The sequence below is a fragment of the Osmerus eperlanus genome, chromosome 1 (genome assembly GCF_963692335.1).
Source record: "Osmerus eperlanus chromosome 1, fOsmEpe2.1, whole genome shotgun sequence".
NCBI lineage: Eukaryota > Metazoa > Chordata > Actinopteri > Osmeriformes > Osmeridae > Osmerus > Osmerus eperlanus.
This window is the reverse complement of record NC_085018.1, coordinates 338930-359017: the sequence shown is the minus strand read 5'-3', so window position 1 is coordinate 359017 and position 20088 is coordinate 338930. Positions and strand designations below refer to the sequence as shown.

Below are 20088 nucleotides of genomic sequence, written 5' to 3'. Positions count from 1 at the left end.
AGGACATTGTCACATCTGTTTCAACATGTTAGGGACTTACGGCAGAGGGTGTTTGAAGCTAGTGATCTTCAGCCAGCTACCGGGCTGCTCTTTTTTCCCCGCCGATACACAGGAAAGCATCTAGTGCTGTTCCCACAGCATCTGCTGACCTGGGTGGGGGGAGGGCCAAAGCCATGCAGCATGCCTCGTTGGCGCAGTAGGCAGCGCGTCAGTCTCATAATCTGAAGGTCGTGAGTTCGAGCCTCACACGGGGCAGGTATTTTAGAAAAAGTAGGACATTGTCACATCTGTTTCAACATGTTAGGGACGTACGGCAGAGGGTGTTTGAAGCTAGTGATCTTCAGCCAGCTACCGGGCTGCTCTTTTTTCCCCGCCGATACACAGCAAAGCGTCTACTGCTGTTCCCACAGCACCTGCTGACCTGGGAGGGCTACAGCCATGCAGCATGCCTCGTTGGCGCAGTAGGCAGCGCGTCAGTCTCATAATCTGAAGGTCGTGAATTCGAGCCTCACACGGGGCAGGTATTTTAGAAAAAGTAGGACATTGTCACATCTGTTTCAACATGTTAGGGACGTACGGCAGAGGGTGTTTGAAGCTAGTGATCTTCAGCCAGCTACCGGGCTGCTCTTTTTTCCCCGCCGATACACAGCAAAGCGTCTACTGCTGTTCCCACAGCACCTGCTGACCTGGAAGGGCTACAGCCATGCAGCATGCCTCGTTGGCGCAGTAGGCAGCGCGTCAGTCTCATAATCTGAAGGTCGTGAATTCGAGCCTCACACGGGGCAGGTATTTTAGAAAAAGTAGGACATTGTCACATCTGTTTCAACATGTTAGGGACGTACGGCAGAGGGTGTTTGAAGCTAGTGATCTTCAGCCAGCTACCGGGCTGCTCTTTTTTCCCCGCCGATACACAGCAAAGCATCTAGTGCTGTTCCCTCAGCATCTGCTGACCTGGGTGGGGGGAGGGCCAAGGCCATGCAGCATGCCTCGTTGGCGCAGTAGGCAGCGCGTCAGTCTCATAATCTGAAGGTCGTGAGTTCGAGCCTCACACGGGGCAGGTATTTTAGAAAAAGTAGGACATTGTCACATCTGTTTCAACATGTTAGGGACGTACAGCAGAGGGTGTTTGAAGCTAGTGATCTTCAGCCAGCTACCGGGCTGCTCTTTTTTCCCCGCCGATACACAGCAAAGCGTCTAGTGCTGTTCCCTCAGCATCTGCTGACCTGGGTGGGGGGAGGGCCAAGGCCATGCAGCATGCCTCGTTGGCGCAGTAGGCAGCGCGTCAGTCTCATAATCTGAAGGTCGTGAGTTCGAGCCTCACACGGGGCAGGTATTTTAGAAAAAGTAGGACATTGTCACATCTGTTTCAACATGTTAGGGACGTACAGCAGAGGGTGTTTGAAGCTAGTGATCTTCAGCCAGCTACCGGGCTGCTCTTTTTTCCCCGCCGATACACAGCAAAGCGTCTAGTGCTGTTCCCTCAGCATCTGCTGACCTGGGTGGGGGGAGGGCCAAGGCCATGCAGCATGCCTCGTTGGCGCAGTAGGCAGCGCGTCAGTCTCATAATCTGAAGGTCGTGAGTTCGAGCCTCACACGGGGCAGGTATTTTAGAAAAAGTAGGACATTGTCACATCTGTTTCAACATGTTAGGGACGTACAGCAGAGGGTGTTTGAAGCTAGTGATCTTCAGCCAGCTACCGGGCTGCTCTTTTTTCCCCGCCGATACACAGCAAAGCGTCTAGTGCTGTTCCCTCAGCATCTGCTGACCTGGGTGGGGGGAGGGCCAAGGCCATGCAGCATGCCTCGTTGGCGCAGTAGGCAGCGCGTCAGTCTCATAATCTGAAGGTCGTGAATTCGAGCCTCACACGGGGCAGGTATTTTAGAAAAAGTAGGACATTGTCACATCTGTTTCAACATGTTAGGGACGTACGGCAGAGGGTGTTTGAAGCTAGTGATCTTCAGCCAGCTACCGGGCTGCTCTTTTTTCCCCGCCGATACACAGCAAAGCGTCTACTGCTGTTCCCACAGCACCTGCTGACCTGGGAGGGCTACAGCCATGCAGCATGCCTCGTTGGCGCAGTAGGCAGCGCGTCAGTCTCATAATCTGAAGGTCGTGAATTCGAGCCTCACACGGGGCAGGTATTTTAGAAAAAGTAGGACATTGTCACATCTGTTTCAACATGTTAGGGACGTACGGCAGAGGGTGTTTGAAGCTAGTGATCTTCAGCCAGCTACCGGGCTGCTCTTTTTTCCCCGCCGATACACAGGAAAGCATCTAGTGCTGTTCCCACAGCATCTGCTGACCTGGGTGGGGGGAGGGCCAAAGCCATGCAGCATGCCTCGTTGGCGCAGTAGGCAGCGCGTCAGTCTCATAATCTGAAGGTCGTGAATTCGAGCCTCACACGGGGCAGGTATTTTAGAAAAAGTAGGACATTGTCACATCTGTTTCAACATGTTAGGGACGTACGGCAGAGGGTGTTTGAAGCTAGTGATCTTCAGCCAGCTACCGGGCTGCTCTTTTTTCCCCGACGATACACAGCAAAGCGTCTACTGCTGTTCCCACAGCACCTGCTGACCTGGGAGGGCTACAGCCATGCAGCATGCCTCGTTGGCGCAGTAGGCAGCGCGTCAGTCTCATAATCTGAAGGTCGTGAATTCGAGCCTCACACGGGGCAGGTATTTTAGAAAAAGTAGGACATTGTCACATCTGTTTCAACATGTTAGGGACGTACGGCAGAGGGTGTTTGAAGCTAGTGATCTTCAGCCAGCTACCGGGCTGCTCTTTTTTCCCCGCCGATACACAGGAAAGCATCTAGTGCTGTTCCCACAGCATCTGCTGACCTGGGTGGGGGGAGGGCCAAAGCCATGCAGCATGCCTCGTTGGCGCAGTAGGCAGCGCGTCAGTCTCATAATCTGAAGGTCGTGAATTCGAGCCTCACACGGGGCAGGTATTTTAGAAAAAGTAGGACATTGTCACATCTGTTTCAACATGTTAGGGACGTACGGCAGAGGGTGTTTGAAGCTAGTGATCTTCAGCCAGCTACCGGGCTGCTCTTTTTTCCCCGACGATACACAGCAAAGCGTCTACTGCTGTTCCCACAGCACCTGCTGACCTGGGAGGGCTACAGCCATGCAGCATGCCTCGTTGGCGCAGTAGGCAGCGCGTCAGTCTCATAATCTGAAGGTCGTGAATTCGAGCCTCACACGGGGCAGGTATTTTAGAAAAAGTAGGACATTGTCACATCTGTTTCAACATGTTAGGGACGTACGGCAGAGGGTGTTTGAAGCTAGTGATCTTCAGCCAGCTACCGGGCTGCTCTTTTTTCCCCGCCGATACACAGGAAAGCATCTAGTGCTGTTCCCACAGCATCTGCTGACCTGGGTGGGGGGAGGGCCAAAGCCATGCAGCATGCCTCGTTGGCGCAGTAGGCAGCGCGTCAGTCTCATAATCTGAAGGTCGTGAGTTCGAGCCTCACACGGGGCAGGTATTTTAGAAAAAGTAGGACATTGTCACATCTGTTTCAACATGTTAGGGACGTACGGCAGAGGGTGTTTGAAGCTAGTGATCTTCAGCCAGCTACCCGGCTGCTCTTTTTTCCCCGCCGATACACAGCAAAGCGTCCAGTGCTGTTCCCTCAGAATCTGCTGACCTGGGTTGGGGGAGGGCCAAAGCCATGCAGCATGCCTCGTTGGCGCAGTAGGCAGCGCGTCAGTCTCATAATCTGAAGGTCGTGAGTTCGAGCCTCACACGGGGCAAGTATTTTAGAAAAAGTAGGACATTGTCACATCTGTTTCAACATGTTAGGGACGTACGGCAGAGGGTGTTTGAAGCTAGTGATCTTCAGCCAGCTACCGGGCTGCTCTTTTTCCCCGCCGATACACAGCAAAGCGTCTACTGACCTGCTGACCTGGGAGGGCTACAGCCATGCAGCATGCCTCGTTGGCGCAGTAGGCAGCGCGTCAGTCTCATAATCTGAAGGTCGTGAATTCGAGCCTCACACGGGGCAGGTATTTTAGAAAAAGTAGGACATTGTCACATCTGTTTCAACATGTTAGGGACGTACGGCAGAGGGTGTTTGAAGCTAGTGATCTTCAGCCAGCTACCGGGCTGCTCTTTTTTCCCCGCCGATACACAGCAAAGCGTCTACTGCTGTTCCCACAGCACCTGCTGACCTGGGTGGGGGGAGGGCCAAAGCCATGCAGCATGCCTCGTTGGCGCAGTAGGCAGCGCGTCAGTCTCATAATCTGAAGGTCGTGAATTCGAGCCTCACACGGGGCAGGTATTTTAGAAAAAGTAGGACATTGTCACATCTGTTTCAACATGTTAGGGACGTACGGCAGAGGGTGTTTGAAGCTAGTGATCTTCAGCCAGCTACCGGGCTGCTCTTTTTTCCCCGCCGATACACAGGAAAGCATCTAGTGCTGTTCCCACAGCATCTGCTGACCTGGGTGGGGGGAGGGCCAAAGCCATGCAGCATGCCTCGTTGGCGCAGTAGGCAGCGCGTCAGTCTCATAATCTGAAGGTCGTGAGTTCGAGCCTCACACGGGGCAGGTATTTTAGAAAAAGTAGGACATTGTCACATCTGTTTCAACATGTTAGGGACGTACGGCAGAGGGTGTTTGAAGCTAGTGATCTTCAGCCAGCTACCGGGCTGCTCTTTTTTCCCCGCCGATACACAGGAAAGCATCTAGTGCTGTTCCCACAGCATCTGCTGACCTGGGTGGGGGGAGGGCAAAAGCCATGCAGCATGCCTCGTTGGCGCAGTAGGCAGCGCGTCAGTCTCATAATCTGAAGGTCGTGAGTTCGAGCCTCACACGGGGCAGGTATTTTAGAAAAAGTAGGACATTGTCACATCTGTTTCAACATGTTAGGGACGTACGGCAGAGGGTGTTTGAAGCTAGTGATCTTCAGCCAGCTACCCGGCTGCTCTTTTTTCCCCGCCGATACACAGCAAAGCGTCCAGTGCTGTTCCCTCAGAATCTGCTGACCTGGGTTGGGGGAGGGCCAAAGCCATGCAGCATGCCTCGTTGGCGCAGTAGGCAGCGCGTCAGTCTCATAATCTGAAGGTCGTGAGTTCGAGCCTCACACGGGGCAGGTATTTTAGAAAAAGTAGGACATTGTCACATCTGTTTCAACATGTTAGGGACGTACGGCAGAGGGTGTTTGAAGCTAGTGATCTTCAGCCAGCTACCGGGCTGCTCTTTTTTCCCCGCCGATACACAGCAAAGCGTCTACTGCTGTTCCCACAGCACCTGCTGACCTGGGAGGGCTACAGCCATGCAGCATGCCTCGTTGGCGCAGTAGGCAGTGCGTCAGTCTCATAATCTGAAGGTCGTGAATTCGAGCCTCACACGGGGCAGGTATTTTAGAAAAAGTAGGACATTGTCACATCTGTTTCAACATGTTAGGGACGTACGGCAGAGGGTGTTTGAAGCTAGTGATCTTCAGCCAGCTACCGGGCTGCTCTTTTTTCCCCGCCGATACACAGGAAAGCATCTAGTGCTGTTCCCACAGCATCTGCTGACCTGGGTGGGGGGAGGGCCAAAGCCATGCAGCATGCCTCGTTGGCGCAGTAGGCAGCGCGTCAGTCTCATAATCTGAAGGTCGTGAATTCGAGCCTCACACGGGGCAGGTATTTTAGAAAAAGTAGGACATTGTCACATCTGTTTCAACATGTTAGGGACGTACGGCAGAGGGTGTTTGAAGCTAGTGATCTTCAGCCAGCTACCGGGCTGCTCTTTTTTCCCCGCCGATACACAGGAAAGCATCTAGTGCTGTTCCCACAGCACCTGCTGACCTGGGTGGGGGGAGGGCCAAAGCCATGCAGCATGCCTCGTTGGCGCAGTAGGCAGCGCGTCAGTCTCATAATCTGAAGGTCGTGAGTTCGAGCCTCACACGGGGCAGGTATTTTAGAAAAAGTAGGACATTGTCACATCTGTTTCAACATGTTAGGGACGTACAGCAGAGGGTGTTTGAAGCTAGTGATCTTCAGCCAGCTACCGGGCTGCTCTTTTTTCCCCGCCGATACACAGCAAAGCGTCTAGTGCTGTTCCCTCAGCATCTGCTGACCTGGGTGGGGGGAGGGCCAAGGCCATGCAGCATGCCTCGTTGGCGCAGTAGGCAGCGCGTCAGTCTCATAATCTGAAGGTCGTGAGTTCGAGCCTCACACGGGGCAGGTATTTTAGAAAAAGTAGGACATTGTCACATCTGTTTCAACATGTTAGGGACTTACGGCAGAGGGTGTTTGAAGCTAGTGATCTTCAGCCAGCTACCGGGCTGCTCTTTTTCCCCGCCGATACACAGCAAAGCGTCTAGTGCTGTTCCCACAGCATCTGCTGACCTTGGTGGGGGGAGGGCCAAAGCCATGCAGCATGCCTCGTTGGCGCAGTAGGCAGCGCGTCAGTCTCATAATCTGAAGGTCGTGAATTCGAGCCTCACACGGGGCAGGTATTTTAGAAAAAGTAGGACATTGTCACATCTGTTTCAACATGTTAGGGACGTACGGCAGAGGGTGTTTGAAGCTAGTGATCTTCAGCCAGCTACCGGGCTGCTCTTTTTTCCCCGCCGATACACAGCAAAGCGTCTACTGCTGTTCCCACAGCACCTGCTGACCTGGGAGGGCTACAGCCATGCAGCATGCCTCGTTGGCGCAGTAGGCAGCGCGTCAGTCTCATAATCTGAAGGTCGTGAATTCGAGCCTCACACGGGGCAGGTATTTTAGAAAAAGTAGGACATTGTCACATCTGTTTCAACATGTTAGGGACGTACGGCAGAGGGTGTTTGAAGCTAGTGATCTTCAGCCAGCTACCGGGCTGCTCTTTTTTCCCCGCCGATACACAGGAAAGCATCTAGTGCTGTTCCCACAGCATCTGCTGACCTGGGTGGGGGGAGGGCCAAAGCCATGCAGCATGCCAGGTTGGCGCAGTAGGCAGCGCGTCAGTCTCATAATCTGAAGGTCGTGAGTTCGAGCCTCACACGGGGCAGGTATTTTAGAAAAAGTAGGACATTGTCACATCTGTTTCAACATGTTAGGGACGTACAGCAGAGGGTGTTTGAAGCTAGTGATCTTCAGTCAGCTACCGGGCTGCTCTTTTTTCCCCGCCGATACACAGGAAAGCATCTAGTGCTGTTCCCACAGCATCTGCTGACCTGGGTGGGGGGAGGGCCAAAGCCATGCAGCATGCCTCGTTGGCGCAGTAGGCAGCGCGTCAGTCTCATAATCTGAAGGTCGTGAGTTCGAGCCTCACACGGGGCAGGTATTTTAGAAAAAGTAGGACATTGTCACATCTGTTTCAACATGTTAGGGACGTACAGCAGAGGGTGTTTGAAGCTAGTGATCTTCAGCCAGCTACCGGGCTGCTCTTTTTTCCCCGCCGATACACAGCAAAGCGTCTAGTGCTGTTCCCTCAGCATCTGCTGACCTGGGTGGGGGGAGGGCCAAGGCCATGCAGCATGCCTCGTTGGCGCAGTAGGCAGCGCGTCAGTCTCATAATCTGAAGGTCGTGAGTTCGAGCCTCACACGGGGCAGGTATTTTAGAAAAAGTAGGACATTGTCACATCTGTTTCAACATGTTAGGGACTTACGGCAGAGGGTGTTTGAAGCTAGTGATCTTCAGCCAGCTACCGGGCTGCTCTTTATCCCCGCCGATACACAGCAAAGCGTCTACTGCTGTTCCCACAGCACCTGCTGACCTGGGAGGGCTACAGCCATGCAGCATGCCTCGTTGGCGCAGTAGGCAGCGCGTCAGTCTCATAATCTGAAGGTCGTGAATTCGAGCCTCACACGGGGCAGGTATTTTAGAAAAAGTAGGACATTGTCACATCTGTTTCAACATGTTAGGGACGTACAGCAGAGGGTGTTTGAAGCTAGTGATCTTCAGCCAGCTACCGGGCTGCTCTTTTTTCCCCGCCGATACACAGCAAAGCGTCTAGTGCTGTTCCCTCAGCATCTGCTGACCTGGGTGGGGGGAGGGCCAAGGCCATGCAGCATGCCTCGTTGGCGCAGTAGGCAGCGCGTCAGTCTCATAATCTGAAGGTCGTGAGTTCGAGCCTCACACGGGGCAGGTATTTTAGAAAAAGTAGGACATTGTCACATTTGTTTCAACATGTTAGGGACTTACGGCAGAGGGTGTTTGAAGCTAGTGATCTTCAGCCAGCTACCGGGCTGCTCTTTATCCCCGCCGATACACAGCAAAGCGTCTACTGCTGTTCCCACAGCACCTGCTGACCTGGGAGGGCTACAGCCATGCAGCATGCCTCGTTGGCGCAGTAGGCAGCGCGTCAGTCTCATAATCTGAAGGTCGTGAATTCGAGCCTCACACGGGGCAGGTATTTTAGAAAAAGTAGGACATTGTCACATCTGTTTCAACATGTTAGGGACGTACAGCAGAGGGTGTTTGAAGCTAGTGATCTTCAGCCAGCTACCGGGCTGCTCTTTTTTCCCCGCCGATACACAGCAAAGCGTCTACTGCTGTTCCCACAGCACCTGCTGACCTGGGAGGGCTACAGCCATGCAGCATGCCTCGTTGGCGCAGTAGGCAGCGCGTCAGTCTCATAATCTGAAGGTCGTGAATTCGAGCCTCACACGGGGCAGGTATTTTAGAAAAACTAGGACATTGTCACATCTGTTTCAACATGTTAGGGACGTACGGCAGAGGGTGTTTGAAGCTAGTGATCTTCAGCCAGCTACCGGGCTGCTCTTTTTTCCCCGCCGATACACAGGAAAGCATCTAGTGCTGTTCCCACAGCATCTGCTGACCTGGGTGGGGGGAGGGCCAAAGCCATGCAGCATGCCTCGTTGGCGCAGTAGGCAGCGCGTCAGTCTCATAATCTGAAGGTCGTGAGTTCAAGCCTCACACGGGGCAGGTATTTTAGAAAAAGTAGGACATTGTCACATCTGTTTCAACATGTTAGGGACGTACAGCAGAGGGTGTTTGAAGCTAGTGATCTTCAGCCAGCTACCGGGCTGCTCTTTTTTCCCCGCCGATACACAGCAAAGCGTCTAGTGCTGTTCCCTCAGCATCTGCTGACCTGGGTGGGGGGAGGGCCAAGGCCATGCAGCATGCCTCGTTGGCGCAGTAGGCAGCGCGTCAGTCTCATAATCTGAAGGTCGTGAATTCGAGCCTCACACGGGGCAGGTATTTTAGAAAAAGTAGGACATTGTCACATCTGTTTCAACATGTTAGGGACGTACGGCAGAGGGTGTTTGAAGCTAGTGATCTTCAGCCAGCTACCGGGCTGCTCTTTTTTCCCCGCCGATACACAGCAAAGTGTCTACTGCTGTTCCCACAGCACCTGCTGACCTGGGAGGGCTACAGCCATGCAGCATGCCTCGTTGGCGCAGTAGGCAGCGCGTCAGTCTCATAATCTGAAGGTCGTGAGTTCAAGCCTCACACGGGGCAGGTATTTTAGAAAAAGTAGGACATTGTCACATCTGTTTCAACATGTTAGGGACGTACAGCAGAGGGTGTTTGAAGCTAGTGATCTTCAGCCAGCTACCGGGCTGCTCTTTTTTCCCCGCCGATACACAGCAAAGCGTCTAGTGCTGTTCCCTCAGCATCTGCTGACCTGGGTGGGGGGAGGGCCAAGGCCATGCAGCATGCCTCGTTGGCGCAGTAGGCAGCGCGTCAGTCTCATAATCTGAAGGTCGTGAATTCGAGCCTCACACGGGGCAGGTATTTTAGAAAAAGTAGGACATTGTCACATCTGTTTCAACATGTTAGGGACTTACGGCAGAGGGTGTTTGAAGCTAGTGATCTTCAGCCAGCTACCGGGCTGCTCTTTATCCCCGCCGATACACAGCAAAGCGTCTACTGCTGTTCCCACAGCACCTGCTGACCTGGGAGGGCTACAGCCATGCAGCATGCCTCGTTGGCGCAGTAGGCAGCGCGTCAGTCTCATAATCTGAAGGTCGTGAATTCGAGCCTCACACGGGGCAGGTATTTTAGAAAAAGTAGGACATTGTCACATCTGTTTCAACATGTTAGGGACGTACAGCAGAGGGTGTTTGAAGCTAGTGATCTTCAGCCAGCTACCGGGCTGCTCTTTTTTCCCCGCCGATACACAGCAAAGCGTCTACTGCTGTTCCCACAGCACCTGCTGACCTGGGAGGGCTACAGCCATGCAGCATGCCTCGTTGGCGCAGTAGGCAGCGCGTCAGTCTCATAATCTGAAGGTCGTGAATTCGAGCCTCACACGGGGCAGGTATTTTAGAAAAACTAGGACATTGTCACATCTGTTTCAACATGTTAGGGACGTACGGCAGAGGGTGTTTGAAGCTAGTGATCTTCAGCCAGCTACCGGGCTGCTCTTTTTTCCCCGCCGATACACAGGAAAGCATCTAGTGCTGTTCCCACAGCATCTGCTGACCTGGGTGGGGGGAGGGCCAAAGCCATGCAGCATGCCTCGTTGGCGCAGTAGGCAGCGCGTCAGTCTCATAATCTGAAGGTCGTGAGTTCAAGCCTCACACGGGGCAGGTATTTTAGAAAAAGTAGGACATTGTCACATCTGTTTCAACATGTTAGGGACGTACAGCAGAGGGTGTTTGAAGCTAGTGATCTTCAGCCAGCTACCGGGCTGCTCTTTTTTCCCCGCCGATACACAGCAAAGCGTCTAGTGCTGTTCCCTCAGCATCTGCTGACCTGGGTGGGGGGAGGGCCAAGGCCATGCAGCATGCCTCGTTGGCGCAGTAGGCAGCGCGTCAGTCTCATAATCTGAAGGTCGTGAATTCGAGCCTCACACGGGGCAGGTATTTTAGAAAAAGTAGGACATTGTCACATCTGTTTCAACATGTTAGGGACGTACGGCAGAGGGTGTTTGAAGCTAGTGATCTTCAGCCAGCTACCGGGCTGCTCTTTTTTCCCCGCCGATACACAGCAAAGTGTCTACTGCTGTTCCCACAGCAACTGCTGACCTGGGAGGGCTACAGCCATGCAGCATGCCTCGTTGGCGCAGTAGGCAGCGCGTCAGTCTCATAATCTGAAGGTCGTGAGTTCAAGCCTCACACGGGGCAGGTATTTTAGAAAAAGTAGGACATTGTCACATCTGTTTCAACATGTTAGGGACGTACAGCAGAGGGTGTTTGAAGCTAGTGATCTTCAGCCAGCTACCGGGCTGCTCTTTTTTCCCCGCCGATACACAGCAAAGCGTCTAGTGCTGTTCCCTCAGCATCTGCTGACCTGGGTGGGGGGAGGGCCAAGGCCATGCAGCATGCCTCGTTGGCGCAGTAGGCAGCGCGTCAGTCTCATAATCTGAAGGTCGTGAATTCGAGCCTCACACGGGGCAGGTATTTTAGAAAAAGTAGGACATTGTCACATCTGTTTCAACATGTTAGGGACGTACGGCAGAGGGTGTTTGAAGCTAGTGATCTTCAGCCAGCTACCGGGCTGCTCTTTTTTCCCCGCCGATACACAGCAAAGTGTCTACTGCTGTTCCCACAGCACCTGCTGACCTGGGAGGGCTACAGCCATGCAGCATGCCTCGTTGGCGCAGTAGGCAGCGCGTCAGTCTCATAATCTGAAGGTCGTGAGTTCAAGCCTCACACGGGGCAGGTATTTTAGAAAAAGTAGGACATTGTCACATCTGTTTCAACATGTTAGGGACGTACAGCAGAGGGTGTTTGAAGCTAGTGATCTTCAGCCAGCTACCGGGCTGCTCTTTTTTCCCCGCCGATACACAGCAAAGCGTCTAGTGCTGTTCCCTCAGCATCTGCTGACCTGGGTGGGGGGAGGGCCAAGGCCATGCAGCATGCCTCGTTGGCGCAGTAGGCAGCGCGTCAGTCTCATAATCTGAAGGTCGTGAATTCGAGCCTCACACGGGGCAGGTATTTTAGAAAAAGTAGGACATTGTCACATCTGTTTCAACATGTTAGGGACGTACGGCAGAGGGTGTTTGAAGCTAGTGATCTTCAGCCAGCTACCGGGCTGCTCTTTTTTCCCCGCCGATACACAGCAAAGTGTCTACTGCTGTTCCCACAGCACCTGCTGACCTGGGAGGGCTACAGCCATGCAGCATGCCTCGTTGGCGCAGTAGGCAGCGCGTCAGTCTCATAATCTGAAGGTCGTGAGTTCAAGCCTCACACGGGGCAGGTATTTTAGAAAAAGTAGGACATTGTCACATCTGTTTCAACATGTTAGGGACGTACGGCAGAGGGTGTTTGAAGCTAGTGATCTTCAGCCAGCTACCGGGCTGCTCTTTTTTCCTCGCCGATACACAGGAAAGCATCTAGTGCTGTTCCCACAGCATCTGCTGACCTGGGTGGGGGGAGGGCCAAAGCCATGCAGCATGCCTCGTTGGCGCAGTAGGCAGCGCGTCAGTCTCATAATCTGAAGGTCGTGAGTTCGAGCCTCACACGGGGCAGGTATTTTAGAAAAAGTAGGACATTGTCACATCTGTTTCAACATGTTAGGGACGTACAGCAGAGGGTGTTTGAAGCTAGTGATCTTCAGCCAGCTACCGGGCTGCTCTTTTTTCCCCGCCGATACACAGCAAAGCGTCTAGTGCTGTTCCCTCAGCATCTGCTGACCTGGGTGGGGGGAGGGCCAAGGCCATGCAGCATGCCTCGTTGGCGCAGTAGGCAGCGCGTCAGTCTCATAATCTGAAGGTCGTGAGTTCGAGCCTCACACGGGGCAGGTATTTTAGAAAAAGTAGGACATTGTCACATCTGTTTCAACATGTTAGGGACTTACGGCAGAGGGTGTTTGAAGCTAGTGATCTTCAGCCAGCTACCGGGCTGCTCTTTTTTCCCCGCCGATACACAGGAAAGCATCTAGTGCTGTTCCCACAGCATCTGCTGACCTGGGTGGGGGGAGGGCCAAAGCCATGCAGCATGCCTCGTTGGCGCAGTAGGCAGCGCGTCAGTCTCATAATCTGAAGGTCGTGAGTTCGAGCCTCACACGGGGCAGGTATTTTAGAAAAAGTAGGACATTGTCACATCTGTTTCAACATGTTAGGGACGTACAGCAGAGGGTGTTTGAAGCTAGTGATCTTCAGCCAGCTACCGGGCTGCTCTTTTTTCCCCGCCGATACACAGCAAAGCGTCTAGTGCTGTTCCCTCAGCATCTGCTGACCTGGGTGGGGGGAGGGCCAAGGCCATGCAGCATGCCTCGTTGGCGCAGTAGGCAGCGCGTCAGTCTCATAATCTGAAGGTCGTGAATTCGAGCCTCACACGGGGCAGGTATTTTAGAAAAAGTAGGACATTGTCACATCTGTTTCAACATGTTAGGGACGTACGGCAGAGGGTGTTTGAAGCTAGTGATCTTCAGCCAGCTACCGGGCTGCTCTTTTTTCCCCGCCGATACACAGCAAAGTGTCTACTGCTGTTCCCACAGCACCTGCTGACCTGGGAGGGCTACAGCCATGCAGCATGCCTCGTTGGCGCAGTAGGCAGCGCGTCAGTCTCATAATCTGAAGGTCGTGAGTTCGAGCCTCACACGGGGCAGGTATTTTAGAAAAAGTAGGACATTGTCACATCTGTTTCAACATGTTAGGGACGTACAGCAGAGGGTGTTTGAAGCTAGTGATCTTCAGCCAGCTACCGGGCTGCTCTTTTTTCCCCGCCGATACACAGCAAAGCGTCTAGTGCTGTTCCCTCAGCATCTGCTGACCTGGGTGGGGGGAGGGCCAAGGCCATGCAGCATGCCTCGTTGGCGCAGTAGGCAGCGCGTCAGTCTCATAATCTGAAGGTCGTGAATTCGAGCCTCACACGGGGCAGGTATTTTAGAAAAAGTAGGACATTGTCACATCTGTTTCAACATGTTAGGGACGTACGGCAGAGGGTGTTTGAAGCTAGTGATCTTCAGCCAGCTACCGGGCTGCTCTTTTTTCCCCGCCGATACACAGCAAAGTGTCTACTGCTGTTCCCACAGCACCTGCTGACCTGGGAGGGCTACAGCCATGCAGCATGCCTCGTTGGCGCAGTAGGCAGCGCGTCAGTCTCATAATCTGAAGGTCGTGAGTTCGAGCCTCACACGGGGCAGGTATTTTAGAAAAAGTAGGACATTGTCACATCTGTTTCAACATGTTAGGGACGTACAGCAGAGGGTGTTTGAAGCTAGTGATCTTCAGCCAGCTACCGGGCTGCTCTTTTTTCCCCGCCGATACACAGCAAAGCGTCTAGTGCTGTTCCCTCAGCATCTGCTGACCTGGGTGGGGGGAGGGCCAAGGCCATGCAGCATGCCTCGTTGGCGCTACCTGGGGCAGGATCGGCTACCTAAACTCCAATCTCACCATCCAATCAGGATACTAACTGTCCAATGTGGATTGGATTTAGGCCAATCACGTCTTTGAGTGAGAATGGATACAGCCAATCACAGCGCTTCTTTCCATTGTGAGTCCGTTGGAAAACTTTCTGTCAGAAGTCTGTTGGCTGTCACTGTATAAGCATACTGTTTACTGTCAGTACAAACGAACAAGAAAGCATCAAAGTAAGTGAACATTAATTTTATTTTCTACTTAAATAGGAATAGATTGTATTACATCCGTCAGGCAAAGTCACTGTTGAGAGTGGATAAGTGTATGAATGTAATTATATTTGTCCAGGAGGAGGCACTGTTGCGCCTCATATGACATCAGTCACGTGTGACTGATGATCTTAAAAAGGGGGATGTTCACCCTCTCATTCTTCCCCTTGTTACCTGACTCTCACGGAGAGAAGCATCAATAAATAATGCCACGCATTGATGGCTAACAAGACAAACGTCTAAGTGTCCGTCCCTTCTCTAAATCATTATTCCGCTGTGCAGGTAGGCAGAAGGTATAAGCCTACCTGTCAACAGGTTATGGGCCCAGCTAACGGAGAATGATGATAAAGTTTGACGGACACGTGCGTAGATAGCTAGCATACAGAAGTAGGATTACCATAAGAGCTAGTTTAGCATCGGGAGTACCGGGAAGCTAAAGCTAGGCTGAAAAGGAGCTAAACTGAGCTATAAACAGAAAAAGCCATGAACAAAAACAAGTGACCCACGTTTGACGGGAGAGCAGAGGAGTATGAGCTCTGGGAAGAAAGGATGCTGTGCTGCATGCACGGAGTGGGGCTGAAGCAGACGATCCTCACAGAGCCCAGTGGACCACTGACGGTTGAAGAAAAGGCTAATGATGACAACCTGAATGCTGACGCCTATTGTGCATTAGCGCCGCTACTTGACAATACGAGCTTGGGACTGATATTCAGAGACACGAAGGACAAGGGCCGAGAGAGCCTCAAGGTGTTAAGAGAACACTACATCGGAAAAGGTAGACCCCGGATTGTCTCGCTGTACATAACAATGACTGCGCTGAAGAAAGCTGACAACGAGACCGTAACCAAATACGTTATCCGAGCTGAGCAGATCATAACGGCACTCAGGGGTGCAGGTGAAGCACCGAGTGAGGGACTGATGATGGCGATGATCATGAGGGGGTTACTGGAGAAGTACAAGCCGTTCACACTGATGGTGACACATGGTTCAGCAGACATGACGCTGGGAGAGTTCAAGGCAAAGTTGAGGAACTTCGAGGCTTCAGAAGACTCAGACCCAGTCGCAGAAGAGGCGGGAGAAAGGGTGCTGAGGGCCCAAGCGGCGCCAAGGAAAAAGACCGGGCCAGTGGAGATGGTGTGTTGGCGGTGCGGAGAAAAGGGCCACAGAAGGGGTGACTGCACAGAGAAAGTTTGGTGTAGTTTTTGCAAAAGCAGGGGACACACAGACATGGCATGCTCAAAGAAGGAGCGGGAACGGAGCGCCCGGTGTGCGTGTGTCCAAGATGGCGGCGGCGACGGTAGCTGGAGAGCAGGTCGTGAACAAGATGGCGCCCGGGGAGCCGCGGGAGGAGAAGACCGTACCTTCAGGGCACACACAGAAGATGCCAGCCCCTCAGGTCAACGGCTGCAGATCCAGAGAAAGGGACTGATCGTGGACACGGGCGCGTCGTCCCACATCATCAACGACAGGAGCAAGTTCAAGCGCTTCAACAACACCTTCAAGCCGGAGAGACACAGCATGGAGCTGGCAGACGGGAAGCGTACCGTCGGGGTGGCTCAAGGCAGGGGAGACGCACAGGTATGCCTCATAAACAGCGAGGGCCGCCGGTGTGCAGTGACTTTAAAGAACGCTCTCTACATCCCCTCGTACCCCCAAGAACTCTTCTCAGTGAAGTCTGCTACCGCTCACGGTGCCAAAGTGTTCTTCGACAAAGGTAAAAATGTCATATTGTCGCCGGATGGCACAAGGTATAATATTTATGTATATAAGAGAATGTACTACTTACAAACCGAATGTGTTGTAGATGATGTGTGTAATGTCAGCTATGATATCCAAACATGGCATGAGATAATGGGTCACTGCAATTACGAGGATATCTTGAAGCTGCAGGATGTAACAGAAGGCATGCACATTAAAGGTGCAAAGCTTAGGCCTGATAAAGAATGTACAGTGTGCATAGAGGGAAAGTTCACTCAAACGAGAAACAGAGATCCGGCTGATAAGGTAAAGACACCACTTGAACTGGTGAACACAGACCTAGCTGGTCCAGTAAACAATGAGTCCATAGATGGTTTCAGGTACATGCAGTCTTTCACCGATGTATGTACAGGGGCAGTGTTGGTTTACTTTCTGAAAGCAAAAAGTGATGCAGTTCAGGCCACTGAGAAGTACCTGGCAGGTGTAGCGCCTTATGGCACTGTAAAATGCATCAGATCAGATAACGGGACCGAGTTCATTAACAGAGAGTTCCAGACACTACTGAGAAAGAACAAAATTAGACACGAGACTTCCTGTCCTTACTCCCCGCACCAGAACGGGACAGCTGAAAGGGAAGGGCGCACTCTTTTTGAGATGGCCAGATGTAAACTTATCGACAGTGGCCTACCTAAGAGTCTTTGGCACTATGCCATCCAGGAAGCAGCCTATACCAGGAACCGGTGTTTTAACAAACACACAGGCACTACCCCATATACAGCACTGACAGGTAAAAGGTGCAATCTAGGCAGTATGCATAAATTCGGGTCAGTGTGCTATGCCTACCAGCAAGACAGAGGGAAACTAGATTCTAGGTGTGAGAGAGGACTCTTTGTAGGGCATGACAAGGGCAGTCCCGCCTATCTAGTTTACTACCCCGGTAAAGGAAAAGTGCAGAAGCACAGACTGGTAAAGTTTATCACGAAGACAACCTGTGAAAACGAGACTCAGACACAGGAACTAGCACTGGACCCCAAAGTAGCTTGTGACAAAAGCATAGAGACTCCACAGCCTAGTGTACTGAGCACAGATGTACAGGCTGACGGTCCACAGTCAGCATCAGAGGATGAGGGCGAGAAACACCCTAGGGTGACGCCGCATGCCTCAGACAGTGGGAGATACCCCACCAGAGAGCGTAAACCCCCGGGGTATCTGAGAGATTATACTGTGGAAGATACTGATGATGACAGTACACTCATTAATGTAGATTATTGCTACCGTGCAGTTTGTGGTGTACCTCTGACCTTTAAAGAGGCCATGACATCAACTGAGTCAGGGAAGTGGGAGAAAGCGATGGACGAGGAGATGAAGTCCTTAGAGGACAACCAGACCTTTACACTGACTAAGTTACCAGAGGGCAGGAAGACAGTGGGAGGAAGGTGGGTATACTCGATCAAGGGTGACATTGACGGACATGACCAGTACAAAGCTAGGTTTGTAGCAAAAGGATACAGTCAGAGAGCAGGGATAGATTATGGCGAGACATTCTCACCAACAGCCAATCTTACAAGTATACGTGTAGTGATGCAGAAGGCAGCCCAAGACGATTTGATCTTACATCAAATGGATGTGAAAACAGCCTATCTGCACGCCCCCATTGATCGAGATATATACATGGAACAACCTGAAGGTTACGAAAAAGAGGGAGAGAAGTTAGTGTGTAAACTACAGAAGTCAATTTACGGCCTCAAGCAGTCGGGGCGTAATTGGAATGAGATGCTCCACACATCCCTAGTAGATGACAACTTCACTCAGAACCCGACAGACCACTGCGTCTACACAAAAGAGTCTAAAGAGACAGGGAAGGTAATAGTAGTTGTCTGGGTGGATGATCTTATCATTGCAGCCAGCAACAACGAGAGTCTAGAGAAAGCGAAAAACATGTTTTCTACCAGATTTAAGATGAAGGACCTAGGTAGGTTGAAATATTTTCTGGGCATGGACTTCAGCCAGTCTGATGGCTATGTAAAAGTGTCACAAAAGAGGTATGTTGAAAAGATATTGGAACGTTTCGACATGCAGGAGTGTAGAATCAGAGAAACACCATGTGACCCAAAGTTAGACTACTCTGAAGATGCGCCTAAAATGTCTGATGTGAAGAAGTACAGGGAGGCTGTCGGCAGTCTCATTTACTTGACAACCTGTACACGTCCTGACCTATGTTTTGTGGTGAGCAAGTTATCACAGCATTTTGCTGACCCTACAGATGAACATTGGGTTACCGTGAAACATGTTTTGCGTTATCTCAGGGGTACTGCAGACAAACAACTCTGTTTCAGGAAGAGCAGAGAGAGTCTAGGCCTACAGGCGTATAGTGACGCAGACTGGGCTGCGGACGCTAGTGACAGACGCAGTACCACGGGGTATTGTGTGAGTATGGGTAAAGACTGCTCCTTAGTCTCTTGGAAAGCCAAGAAGCAACCCACAGTAGCATTATCTACATGCGAAGCCGAGTACATGGCTCTAGCTCTAACAATACAGGAGTGTATTTATTTGGAGCAACTACTGGGAGGTATAGATACCTATGTGTATAAGAAAACTGTTGTTTATGAGGATAACCAGGGGACAATTGCGCTGGTTAAGAACCCTGTGTGTAGACAAAGATGTAAGCATGTGGACATTAAATATCACTTCATTAGGTCTACCATAAGGGAAGACAAGATGTCACTTGTTTACTGTCCCACAGACGACATGGTCGCGGATGTTATGACAAAACCCGCCTCCAGACTTAAGCTGTGGAAATTTGCAGGAGTCATGTTTGGTTTGTAAAATGTTGACATTTGACACTGCCATTTTTGTTTGTTTTGTTCATTTTATTATGTAAAAGTTGTACAGTATACATGTCATTCATAAGTGGGAGTGTTGAGAGTGGATAAGTGTATGAATGTAATTATATTTGTCCAGGAGGAGGCACTGTTGCGCCTCATATGACATCAGTCACGTGTGACTGATGATCTTATAAAGGGGGATGTTCACCCTCTCATTCTTCCCCTTGTTACCTGACTCTCACGGAGAGAAGCATCAATAAATAATGCCACGCATTGATGGCTAACAAGACAAACGTCTAAGTGTCCGTCCCTTCTCTAAATCACTTTGGCAGCCCTCTCTCCCACTCAGCCCACACATACACCCACCGCACCAAACGAAGGCACATACACAACCAACAAACACACGACACACACATCACACATAATCTCTGCACTCCAAACACAAGCATCAGTACATACACAACCCGCAGCACGGTCCCTCTCCCTCCTTTCCCCACCCCCCCCGAATCCCTCCCCTTACCCTACACCGGGTTCGTATCCTGCATCCTCCCCCAACCCCCCTCCTAGCCCTGAACCTTCCCGGGACCCTGCTGCGGGACCTCATCCAACACCCCGTCACTACCCCATCTTCAATTCCATCCGCCGTCTTAAACCCCAACCCAACCCTCCCTTTAACCCCACTCTGCCCGCCCCAATAACTACACCCAGCCTGGTCCCTCACCCTAACCCCAACCCCTCGGACCCCACGCCCAACCCCAACCTTCCCTATAACCCCACCCCTCCCTTTAACCCCTCTCTGCCCGCCCCAAGAGCTACACCCAACCTGGTCCCTCATCCTAACCCCAACCCCTCGGACCCCATACCCAACCCCAACCCTCCCTGTAACCCCACCCCTCCCTTTAACCCTAGGCCTAAACCCAACCCTCCCTTTAAAAATCCCTCCGACCCCATACCCAACCCTCCCTGTAACCCCACCCCTCCCTTTAACCCTAGGCCCAAACCCAACCCTCCCTTTAAAAGTCCCTTCGACCCCATACCCAACCCCAACCCTCCCTGTAACCCCACCCCTACCTTTAACCCTAGGCCCAAACCCAACCCTTCCTTT

At 52.0% G+C, this 20088-nt stretch overlaps 52 non-coding genes across 52 annotated transcripts; all 52 read left to right on the top strand.

Annotated features, from left to right (window-relative positions):
* Positions 1-182: 182 nt before the first annotated feature.
* Positions 183-255, top strand: trnam-cau (transfer RNA methionine (anticodon CAU)). Its single transcript has one exon. It is a non-coding gene; the product is annotated as a tRNA-Met (tRNA).
* Positions 256-447: 192 nt separating this feature from the next.
* On the top strand, positions 448-520 carry trnam-cau (transfer RNA methionine (anticodon CAU)). Its single transcript has one exon. It is a non-coding gene; the product is annotated as a tRNA-Met (tRNA).
* A 192-nt stretch (positions 521-712) lies between these two features.
* Positions 713-785, top strand: trnam-cau (transfer RNA methionine (anticodon CAU)). The gene has a single exon. It is a non-coding gene; the product is annotated as a tRNA-Met (tRNA).
* A 199-nt stretch (positions 786-984) lies between these two features.
* trnam-cau (transfer RNA methionine (anticodon CAU)) lies at positions 985-1057 on the top strand. Its single transcript has one exon. It is a non-coding gene; the product is annotated as a tRNA-Met (tRNA).
* A 199-nt stretch (positions 1058-1256) lies between these two features.
* trnam-cau (transfer RNA methionine (anticodon CAU)) lies at positions 1257-1329 on the top strand. Its single transcript has one exon. It is a non-coding gene; the product is annotated as a tRNA-Met (tRNA).
* A 199-nt stretch (positions 1330-1528) lies between these two features.
* Positions 1529-1601, top strand: trnam-cau (transfer RNA methionine (anticodon CAU)). Its single transcript has one exon. It is a non-coding gene; the product is annotated as a tRNA-Met (tRNA).
* A 199-nt stretch (positions 1602-1800) lies between these two features.
* On the top strand, positions 1801-1873 carry trnam-cau (transfer RNA methionine (anticodon CAU)). The gene has a single exon. It is a non-coding gene; the product is annotated as a tRNA-Met (tRNA).
* A 192-nt stretch (positions 1874-2065) lies between these two features.
* trnam-cau (transfer RNA methionine (anticodon CAU)) lies at positions 2066-2138 on the top strand. The gene has a single exon. It is a non-coding gene; the product is annotated as a tRNA-Met (tRNA).
* Positions 2139-2337: 199 nt separating this feature from the next.
* trnam-cau (transfer RNA methionine (anticodon CAU)) lies at positions 2338-2410 on the top strand. Its single transcript has one exon. It is a non-coding gene; the product is annotated as a tRNA-Met (tRNA).
* A 192-nt stretch (positions 2411-2602) lies between these two features.
* On the top strand, positions 2603-2675 carry trnam-cau (transfer RNA methionine (anticodon CAU)). The gene has a single exon. It is a non-coding gene; the product is annotated as a tRNA-Met (tRNA).
* A 199-nt stretch (positions 2676-2874) lies between these two features.
* On the top strand, positions 2875-2947 carry trnam-cau (transfer RNA methionine (anticodon CAU)). The gene has a single exon. It is a non-coding gene; the product is annotated as a tRNA-Met (tRNA).
* Positions 2948-3139: 192 nt separating this feature from the next.
* On the top strand, positions 3140-3212 carry trnam-cau (transfer RNA methionine (anticodon CAU)). Its single transcript has one exon. It is a non-coding gene; the product is annotated as a tRNA-Met (tRNA).
* Positions 3213-3411: 199 nt separating this feature from the next.
* trnam-cau (transfer RNA methionine (anticodon CAU)) lies at positions 3412-3484 on the top strand. Its single transcript has one exon. It is a non-coding gene; the product is annotated as a tRNA-Met (tRNA).
* Positions 3485-3683: 199 nt separating this feature from the next.
* trnam-cau (transfer RNA methionine (anticodon CAU)) lies at positions 3684-3756 on the top strand. The gene has a single exon. It is a non-coding gene; the product is annotated as a tRNA-Met (tRNA).
* Positions 3757-3934: 178 nt separating this feature from the next.
* Positions 3935-4007, top strand: trnam-cau (transfer RNA methionine (anticodon CAU)). The gene has a single exon. It is a non-coding gene; the product is annotated as a tRNA-Met (tRNA).
* A 199-nt stretch (positions 4008-4206) lies between these two features.
* On the top strand, positions 4207-4279 carry trnam-cau (transfer RNA methionine (anticodon CAU)). The gene has a single exon. It is a non-coding gene; the product is annotated as a tRNA-Met (tRNA).
* A 199-nt stretch (positions 4280-4478) lies between these two features.
* Positions 4479-4551, top strand: trnam-cau (transfer RNA methionine (anticodon CAU)). The gene has a single exon. It is a non-coding gene; the product is annotated as a tRNA-Met (tRNA).
* Positions 4552-4750: 199 nt separating this feature from the next.
* Positions 4751-4823, top strand: trnam-cau (transfer RNA methionine (anticodon CAU)). Its single transcript has one exon. It is a non-coding gene; the product is annotated as a tRNA-Met (tRNA).
* A 199-nt stretch (positions 4824-5022) lies between these two features.
* Positions 5023-5095, top strand: trnam-cau (transfer RNA methionine (anticodon CAU)). Its single transcript has one exon. It is a non-coding gene; the product is annotated as a tRNA-Met (tRNA).
* Positions 5096-5287: 192 nt separating this feature from the next.
* Positions 5288-5360, top strand: trnam-cau (transfer RNA methionine (anticodon CAU)). The gene has a single exon. It is a non-coding gene; the product is annotated as a tRNA-Met (tRNA).
* Positions 5361-5559: 199 nt separating this feature from the next.
* Positions 5560-5632, top strand: trnam-cau (transfer RNA methionine (anticodon CAU)). Its single transcript has one exon. It is a non-coding gene; the product is annotated as a tRNA-Met (tRNA).
* Positions 5633-5831: 199 nt separating this feature from the next.
* On the top strand, positions 5832-5904 carry trnam-cau (transfer RNA methionine (anticodon CAU)). Its single transcript has one exon. It is a non-coding gene; the product is annotated as a tRNA-Met (tRNA).
* Positions 5905-6103: 199 nt separating this feature from the next.
* On the top strand, positions 6104-6176 carry trnam-cau (transfer RNA methionine (anticodon CAU)). Its single transcript has one exon. It is a non-coding gene; the product is annotated as a tRNA-Met (tRNA).
* A 198-nt stretch (positions 6177-6374) lies between these two features.
* trnam-cau (transfer RNA methionine (anticodon CAU)) lies at positions 6375-6447 on the top strand. Its single transcript has one exon. It is a non-coding gene; the product is annotated as a tRNA-Met (tRNA).
* Positions 6448-6639: 192 nt separating this feature from the next.
* Positions 6640-6712, top strand: trnam-cau (transfer RNA methionine (anticodon CAU)). Its single transcript has one exon. It is a non-coding gene; the product is annotated as a tRNA-Met (tRNA).
* A 199-nt stretch (positions 6713-6911) lies between these two features.
* trnam-cau (transfer RNA methionine (anticodon CAU)) lies at positions 6912-6984 on the top strand. The gene has a single exon. It is a non-coding gene; the product is annotated as a tRNA-Met (tRNA).
* Positions 6985-7183: 199 nt separating this feature from the next.
* Positions 7184-7256, top strand: trnam-cau (transfer RNA methionine (anticodon CAU)). The gene has a single exon. It is a non-coding gene; the product is annotated as a tRNA-Met (tRNA).
* A 199-nt stretch (positions 7257-7455) lies between these two features.
* On the top strand, positions 7456-7528 carry trnam-cau (transfer RNA methionine (anticodon CAU)). Its single transcript has one exon. It is a non-coding gene; the product is annotated as a tRNA-Met (tRNA).
* A 191-nt stretch (positions 7529-7719) lies between these two features.
* Positions 7720-7792, top strand: trnam-cau (transfer RNA methionine (anticodon CAU)). Its single transcript has one exon. It is a non-coding gene; the product is annotated as a tRNA-Met (tRNA).
* A 199-nt stretch (positions 7793-7991) lies between these two features.
* trnam-cau (transfer RNA methionine (anticodon CAU)) lies at positions 7992-8064 on the top strand. Its single transcript has one exon. It is a non-coding gene; the product is annotated as a tRNA-Met (tRNA).
* A 191-nt stretch (positions 8065-8255) lies between these two features.
* Positions 8256-8328, top strand: trnam-cau (transfer RNA methionine (anticodon CAU)). The gene has a single exon. It is a non-coding gene; the product is annotated as a tRNA-Met (tRNA).
* A 192-nt stretch (positions 8329-8520) lies between these two features.
* Positions 8521-8593, top strand: trnam-cau (transfer RNA methionine (anticodon CAU)). The gene has a single exon. It is a non-coding gene; the product is annotated as a tRNA-Met (tRNA).
* Positions 8594-8792: 199 nt separating this feature from the next.
* Positions 8793-8865, top strand: trnam-cau (transfer RNA methionine (anticodon CAU)). The gene has a single exon. It is a non-coding gene; the product is annotated as a tRNA-Met (tRNA).
* A 199-nt stretch (positions 8866-9064) lies between these two features.
* trnam-cau (transfer RNA methionine (anticodon CAU)) lies at positions 9065-9137 on the top strand. Its single transcript has one exon. It is a non-coding gene; the product is annotated as a tRNA-Met (tRNA).
* A 192-nt stretch (positions 9138-9329) lies between these two features.
* On the top strand, positions 9330-9402 carry trnam-cau (transfer RNA methionine (anticodon CAU)). Its single transcript has one exon. It is a non-coding gene; the product is annotated as a tRNA-Met (tRNA).
* A 199-nt stretch (positions 9403-9601) lies between these two features.
* trnam-cau (transfer RNA methionine (anticodon CAU)) lies at positions 9602-9674 on the top strand. The gene has a single exon. It is a non-coding gene; the product is annotated as a tRNA-Met (tRNA).
* Positions 9675-9865: 191 nt separating this feature from the next.
* On the top strand, positions 9866-9938 carry trnam-cau (transfer RNA methionine (anticodon CAU)). Its single transcript has one exon. It is a non-coding gene; the product is annotated as a tRNA-Met (tRNA).
* A 192-nt stretch (positions 9939-10130) lies between these two features.
* trnam-cau (transfer RNA methionine (anticodon CAU)) lies at positions 10131-10203 on the top strand. Its single transcript has one exon. It is a non-coding gene; the product is annotated as a tRNA-Met (tRNA).
* Positions 10204-10402: 199 nt separating this feature from the next.
* Positions 10403-10475, top strand: trnam-cau (transfer RNA methionine (anticodon CAU)). The gene has a single exon. It is a non-coding gene; the product is annotated as a tRNA-Met (tRNA).
* A 199-nt stretch (positions 10476-10674) lies between these two features.
* On the top strand, positions 10675-10747 carry trnam-cau (transfer RNA methionine (anticodon CAU)). The gene has a single exon. It is a non-coding gene; the product is annotated as a tRNA-Met (tRNA).
* Positions 10748-10939: 192 nt separating this feature from the next.
* Positions 10940-11012, top strand: trnam-cau (transfer RNA methionine (anticodon CAU)). Its single transcript has one exon. It is a non-coding gene; the product is annotated as a tRNA-Met (tRNA).
* Positions 11013-11211: 199 nt separating this feature from the next.
* Positions 11212-11284, top strand: trnam-cau (transfer RNA methionine (anticodon CAU)). Its single transcript has one exon. It is a non-coding gene; the product is annotated as a tRNA-Met (tRNA).
* A 192-nt stretch (positions 11285-11476) lies between these two features.
* trnam-cau (transfer RNA methionine (anticodon CAU)) lies at positions 11477-11549 on the top strand. Its single transcript has one exon. It is a non-coding gene; the product is annotated as a tRNA-Met (tRNA).
* Positions 11550-11748: 199 nt separating this feature from the next.
* Positions 11749-11821, top strand: trnam-cau (transfer RNA methionine (anticodon CAU)). The gene has a single exon. It is a non-coding gene; the product is annotated as a tRNA-Met (tRNA).
* Positions 11822-12013: 192 nt separating this feature from the next.
* Positions 12014-12086, top strand: trnam-cau (transfer RNA methionine (anticodon CAU)). Its single transcript has one exon. It is a non-coding gene; the product is annotated as a tRNA-Met (tRNA).
* A 199-nt stretch (positions 12087-12285) lies between these two features.
* trnam-cau (transfer RNA methionine (anticodon CAU)) lies at positions 12286-12358 on the top strand. Its single transcript has one exon. It is a non-coding gene; the product is annotated as a tRNA-Met (tRNA).
* Positions 12359-12557: 199 nt separating this feature from the next.
* Positions 12558-12630, top strand: trnam-cau (transfer RNA methionine (anticodon CAU)). Its single transcript has one exon. It is a non-coding gene; the product is annotated as a tRNA-Met (tRNA).
* A 199-nt stretch (positions 12631-12829) lies between these two features.
* trnam-cau (transfer RNA methionine (anticodon CAU)) lies at positions 12830-12902 on the top strand. The gene has a single exon. It is a non-coding gene; the product is annotated as a tRNA-Met (tRNA).
* A 199-nt stretch (positions 12903-13101) lies between these two features.
* On the top strand, positions 13102-13174 carry trnam-cau (transfer RNA methionine (anticodon CAU)). The gene has a single exon. It is a non-coding gene; the product is annotated as a tRNA-Met (tRNA).
* A 192-nt stretch (positions 13175-13366) lies between these two features.
* Positions 13367-13439, top strand: trnam-cau (transfer RNA methionine (anticodon CAU)). The gene has a single exon. It is a non-coding gene; the product is annotated as a tRNA-Met (tRNA).
* Positions 13440-13638: 199 nt separating this feature from the next.
* Positions 13639-13711, top strand: trnam-cau (transfer RNA methionine (anticodon CAU)). Its single transcript has one exon. It is a non-coding gene; the product is annotated as a tRNA-Met (tRNA).
* A 192-nt stretch (positions 13712-13903) lies between these two features.
* On the top strand, positions 13904-13976 carry trnam-cau (transfer RNA methionine (anticodon CAU)). The gene has a single exon. It is a non-coding gene; the product is annotated as a tRNA-Met (tRNA).
* The last annotated feature ends 6112 nt before the right edge of the window (positions 13977-20088 follow it).